Here is a 6,666-nt window from a genome sequence, read left to right as displayed (position 1 = left end):
AGAAAGACCTTCTGTGAGCTGATCATTATAAATCCATTGTAAGTTAAAAGAGTAGAAAAGATTAACTTAGGGATTTGTGGGGCCATTTCTCAAATAAAATTAGAAGAAAAGAAGGAAACTTTAATTTTAGCGCTGAATGAAACCAATAAATCCTTTAAAGAGTGTGTGTGTGTGTGTGTGTGTGTGTGTGTGTGTGTGTGTGTACATATATAATTCCTCCCCTGAGAAACAGCTGTATGGTTTCATGCTTCACAAAAGACAGCAACAAATTTGAATATATATATGTATATATATACATATATATATATTTGAATTTTAAACAGGTTCAGGTACCAGATTACTTTCCAATAATACATAGTATCCAATTAAATGTTATGTCCCCTTTTAGTGCATTCCACTCTCACCATCTTCTTGGCATAACACTAGTCTATTCCTTGCTTATTAAAATGTACCATATCAAACTCACAGAATATGAAATTCAAGAAAAATTACAGTAGCAAGTGTAACATGTAAAATAAAAGAAAACACCATTCCATGGCAATGTGAGAAAGAAGTCCAATTATTTTTCTGTTATCTTGTAGAGTTTGGATGTCTACATAGTGTTGCTGATAGAGAGAACACTAGCAGAGTAACTAATATTAGCCGTACATTTTTTAGCCTCAAAATCTCCTTAAAGATGTGCTTCTAAGGATGGCTAGAGAACTGAGAAAAATGGTGTCGTTTCTGATAGGAATTATTGGAATGGTCAAGTTATGCAAAATTCATCAAATCAGCCACATCCTCATTCTATTTCATCAATATAAAGAGAAGAACATAAATTATGTTTAACCTGGAGTTTTTCATATAGCAATATCCCCATAATAATAGTAAAAAAACCCTAAAAGTTAAAATTAGAATGTATAATAAAGTGATCTTTGCTTTGGCAAATTTGAAAATAAAAAGGTTATAGGTCAACATAATTCAAAATGGTCAACATGATGGCATCCCTATGACACCTCAGCAGAATCTTGATACATCATCAAAGCCATAGTCTTTTCAAAGATGGTTTATCAGTTCTCTCTTTATTCTTGTCCTGTAAACATTCACATGCTCAACAGACATTGTGTTGCTGCTATAAAGCCTGCAAAAATTTTTTTAAAAAATTAAAAAAATTAAAATTGTGCCAAAGGAAAAACATCAGATTGAAAAAAAAGAAAAGATGAGATTAAAAAAAAAAAGTCATACCACTATATGAAAATAAATCCTGAGGGTATGCATTTAAAATACTTGTACCCACAGCAAATATACAAGGTTAATAAAGCTATTCACTTACTTAAGAAATTTCAAATTCTGGACTATATTAATCCAAAGCAAGGTGTTTATCTTGATTTGACACTGGATACAGCACATGAGGAAAAGAAAAAAGTGGAGTCATTTGCCAGTGTTCTTTGTTTTCCATATCCATTGGTTTCAGAAATCAATAAATTTGCTATATTTACAAAGGATGCATCAAAGATTAAAATAGCAGAAGAAAATGCAGCTGCGTTTGCCGAAGGAACTAATCTGATTCAGAAGATTTTGACTTATAAAATTCATGCAGAACTTTTAAGTGGCTGTTCCTGAAGGAATGACTGAGATTAATCCATTAAAGAAGAAACTGAAAAAAAGATTTTCCAAGCTTATTCAAAATTCCAGTGGCCATTACCTCCACAAATACTTGAATTACTTAAAACTGGGCATAAAATTAAGGTAGATGAAGAAAGAGAGAACTTTCTGGAGACCATAATAGCAACATTGGATCAAATGACCAGATAGCTGCAAAGTGCAAACTATTATCAGTGAAGTTTGTAGGACAGACCTCTGAGTTGGAGATCCTCTGTGGTACATGCTTTCCTTCATAGTTCAAGGGGAGGCTTTTACTAAAGATGGAGTCTTTGTTGCCTAAACAAGCAAAAACCAACAAAAGAAAAATAAATGTTGCCCAGAAGTGTTGGTTTATGAAATTACTTTCAGTAGATTAAGGAGCAAGAGAGAAAATAATAAAACTATGTAATTTCTATATTTGGTGCCTTGTTATTTCTTGATGTGCACATTTGAAAGTGAATTTTAACACCAAAAAAGAAAGTCTTACAATTGCAAAAATAAGAAAATAAAAATTTCTGTGTCCGAACCTTAAAAAAAAGAAGTCAGGATGTTGAAAAGGACCCAAATGTCAACACTTATTTGGTTGATGTTTTGAAATTGTGAGAAAAATCATTATACACTACATGCAGCCACTGGGGAATCCATATGTATTTAAATTTTAATTCCCATTTTTTATTGAGAATCTATAAACTATGTCCTGCAACATAACAACCTAATCCCTCCAACAACTGCCCAGCTCAGACTTTGTCCTACTCTCACAGGTCACCATGCACCTTTGTGTATAATTTAGCATGCATAACATTTCACAGTTATATTATCAATGTTTGTCAAGCAGTGATTTTGCCTTGTCATTTTTAGTCCCCAGTAAATAATTTTGAGGAAATGGATTAATTTGTCCCCAAATAAGTTCTAGGAGTCAGTAGGTTTCAACACAGCTTTTTATTGTTATCATCACATATTTCTGAGAAATTTCAGCATCACTTGTCATTTGGTATATTCTATTTGTATTGGAATTTAAACTACATCCTTTTTAGAAACAGTATCTTAATTTCATATGTCTCTGCACCATAGTTGATAAAGTAAAAATGTTTTGTTAATATCTTGCATCTTAGTCTGCTCTGGCTGCCATAACAAAATACCATAGACTAGGTGGCTTAAATGACAGAAATTTATTTTCTAACAGTTTTGGAGGCTGGTAATCTGAAATCAGGGTGCCAGCACGACTGGGTTCTGGTGAGAGCACTCTTTCTGGCTTGCAGGTGGCCACTTTCTAGGTGTTTGCTAGAGGAAAGAAAAAGATCTCTCTCTCTTTCTCTTCTTATAAAACTACCAACCCTATTAGAATAGGACACTGCCCTTGCGATCTCATTTAACCTTATATACCTCTTAGAAGCCCTATCTCCAAAAATAGTCACATTGGAGATTAGGGATTCAACATATGAGTTTGGCGGGGGGGGAACATAATTCAGTCCATAGCATCATCACAAAAGAAAAAAAAATATTTTGCAAGATCATAAACATTACAATTTTGTTTAATTTTACAGGTCCCAAAAGATACCTCATTTACTTTATACTGTCGATTGAGAAAAATGCACAACCTAAAACTGCAGAATTATGTTTTATTTGGCAGACAAAAGTGAGGACTTAAGCTCAGGATGCAGTATCTCAGCTCTGAGAGACTGCTCTGAAGAGGTTAGGGAGAAGCCAGGATATATAGGAGTTTTTGCAACAAAGACCAGCTAGCCAGAAACTTCAAAAGTTTACTGTTAAAAAATTAAAGAAAAACAGATATTTCATGCTGATGAATTTAACACTTTTCTGTGTATGGGAAGATGTGAAAGTCTGGGCTCACTGAAATCATTCCTTTGATATGCACCTTAGCTATCTAAGACCAGTATCCTGTTCTTTCCCATGCTGAATCCCCTCAGGGTGTACAGTTGCCAGTGGCTGCAGTGGTTGAGGGCTTTTCAGTGGGCAGCGCATTTGTCTCTGTTCTAAGTTCTCCCAGGGCTCACTTGCCTGGTGGCTTTAGTGCTTTGATGGCTGCAACATCCTTTGTTTACTGATATGGTATGCAGCATTTTTCATCCACAATACCTTGTTTATTTATTCAATTTTTTATGTATCTATTTATATATTCAGTTTTATCTAGAGGTTAGCTAGGACAAGAAATTGTTATAAAATAGTATCTAAGAAATTCTCCCTTTAAAATCTACATGACAATTTTCTCAGGAAAAGACAATAACATTAAGCATATTGATTCCATCAAATAGTTTATCACTCTTTTTTCTCACTTACCATGATCATTAAGAAAATAAGACTGAAATCTGTACTTTAGTAGATAAGTTTGACTCGTCCTTTTTAAAAATTTGTATTTATCCGTGAAGTTCTTTGTGAATAGAATTAAAAGGCACAAGGAAGAAAACACATTTGAAAAATAACAAAATAAATATAGAATTCTTGAAATAAATAAAGAATTCTGCAGTCGTAGCAGGTCTTATCAATAAAATCACTAGATTGAAGGGAGGCAAGAGAAAGATGCATTGTTCCAAAAATCTTACTTTGTGAAATCTCAATGAGATCAGACCATCACTATCTCAGGCAACATCAGTTATAGTAAAGAAAATAAGAATATTGTATGAAATCAAGTGTAATTACTCTCCCTGGAATGAGGATCAAGAGAAGCAAAACAATGCTTGCTGCCAATTACCTTTCAGCAACAATTGCCCAACCAGAGTCCTGACACTCTATTAGCATTTTGCAGTTTGCAGTAAGGGACCTGAGCTCCTCGTCATTTTTATCTAATCCTACCCACATGCCTTAGTGGCAAACACAGATTTACCAGCTAAAACGTACATCGAACCCAGGGTTGTAGTAAAAATTAGATTATTTTGCTTCTTAGTTCATGCAGTTGTTATTTCTGAACAAATTCTTATCATTCTCTTAACAATTTATACACAATTATTGTAGAAATAATTTAAATTGAGCAATAATTAAGAAAATAAAGAAACAAAATCCCTATCATAAGAAAATAAACATTTTATTATTCTCTTAATCTGGTTTTTTTCTAAGCACATATCTATTTTTAGCTATGGCCAGATTTTATGTTGAAATTTGAATACTAAGTTTTCATTATATTTCAATATAATTTGTAATGTTTTTTGAATTTTCATCTATCTGTGCATCATTATATTAACACTTGTTTAATATTAAACAATTCATTAATTAAACCTCAGTCAGTTGTGGCAGATTAATCTTTTAGTTTATTGCTTAATTTAGCTAAGATTTTTAAGCCTACTAATGCAAGAGAACTTATTACTTTTCTTTTCTTTCTTTTTTTTTTTTGTGATTTGTGGAGCTTTAGTGAGCCTTTAAAATCTAACATATACTAGCTCCTTAAACAAATCTGATGGCTTTCCAACCCTTTAAAAATTACTTTAAACAATTTATATGTCAACGGATCTATCTGCTTAAAAAAAAACCAAAAAACTGTTCCATGTTATTTTTAAGTAAATTTAGGTCAGATTCCACAATATTTGTTATGTTTTTCTCAACTATACAGTTTTATACTGTATCTGTCCAACACATGGCATGAAATGCACCAAAATACTATTAATAATACTACTATGAGTATCACTCTGTAATCACGTGTCCTTGGAGTTTTGAGGGCAGTTTGCCAGCTCTATTTATTAATAACAGTAAGATTGATGACTTACACTGTCAAATACAAAACAAATCCAGGCTTAGATAAGGAATGACTGTAGTCAAAAGGAAAGTTTCTAGAGGGAGAAGAGGTCTATTGTAATAAGGCAAGGTGGACAATTAGAATAAGGGGAACACTCAGATCGGAAGGTCTGCAAGCATCTCAAGGGTCAGGCAGAAAGGAATTTTCTCTCTTAAAGAGGAGAAACCAGGTCTAGAAAGCATCAGACATGTAGGAGTGGGTGGCATAATCAGACAATTAAGCATGAAAGTTTAGTGTGTTTTTTTTTCCCTTTTCTAGAATCTAGGTCAATAAATTCTGGAAAAGAGTCTATCTGGAGGGATTGTTCTTCAATCCAATGCTTGCTTAAAGGGTAGTAAAAATTCAGGGGGCTGTTGAGGAAGCAGAGAAGCTTAACTAAAGTCAAATAAGTCAAGTTAGCAGGTATGTTGCCCAGATTGGTCAGTGAGTACAAACAGTTCAGTAAATCATTCTGAGAGAAAAAAAATGGAATTTGGAGTGTCCATGCATGGTCTTGTCATAGATAAACTAAGCGTCACCCACAAGTCTTATCTTAAGTCACATAGGGAAAGATAGGTCTTTGCAGTAGCCATTTCCTGGAACACAAAAGGTTGAGGGATGCTCTAACCTTGGTTGTTTTCCAGGAGCACAGGGCTCAGGGAAAGTTTAACATTATTAGCATGAGTTTTCCATAAGACGCTCAGAGGCCTGTGACTTTCGGGCTGGTTACATAGCAAGAAACATGCCTACATGGCCCACAGTGTTTGAGAAATTCTTGTTGAGACTCCATTCTGAGCTCTTGATTCTAAGGTGTTCTGTGCATATCTCAGGGGTTCCTTATTCAAGAGATAAAATACATCCTGGTACAGACCTTATAATGGACCTGGTTCAGGCCTTTCTGGACCCCTTTCCTGTGACAGCTTTTGGCTTTGATGTGTATTCTTATTTTAATACTGTTCCTGTATTCTTGTACTGTAAGAAACCATAGATTAGTAAGCACTGACATTCTAGATCCTGTGAGTTTTCTGTAGCAATTGAACTTTGTCCATCTGTCACTGTGACTACAATCCCTTGGTTCTTGGAGGTTTTGTCTTTTTCACAACTGTGACTACGTATCATAGAAGCAAATCTATTTTTTCTCTGCTTGCAATATGAACTTAATAGAGCAATAATGCTTTCTTTTCCACAAAAACTCTTCTTGATGTGCCACTGCTTTCTCTTCAAGATTACTTATTCTTGCCATATAGAGGCAACAGAGGAAAAATTTAAAAAGCATCTGAAGGCCAGAAATTCAGAACTTCTGTGGTGAAGGGAGATGG

General features: G+C 34.1%; 1 pseudogene; it reads left to right on the top strand.

Annotated features, from left to right (window-relative positions):
• Window positions 1–1,167: 1,167 nt before the first annotated feature.
• On the top strand, window positions 1,168–1,794 carry LOC102975762 (39S ribosomal protein L1, mitochondrial-like; annotated as a pseudogene).
• Window positions 1,795–6,666: the final 4,872 nt, after the last annotated feature.

Source organism: Physeter macrocephalus, chromosome 1, assembly GCF_002837175.3.
Source record: "Physeter macrocephalus isolate SW-GA chromosome 1, ASM283717v5, whole genome shotgun sequence".
NCBI lineage: Eukaryota > Metazoa > Chordata > Mammalia > Artiodactyla > Physeteridae > Physeter > Physeter macrocephalus.
This window is presented reverse-complemented; position numbering and strand designations above follow the sequence as displayed.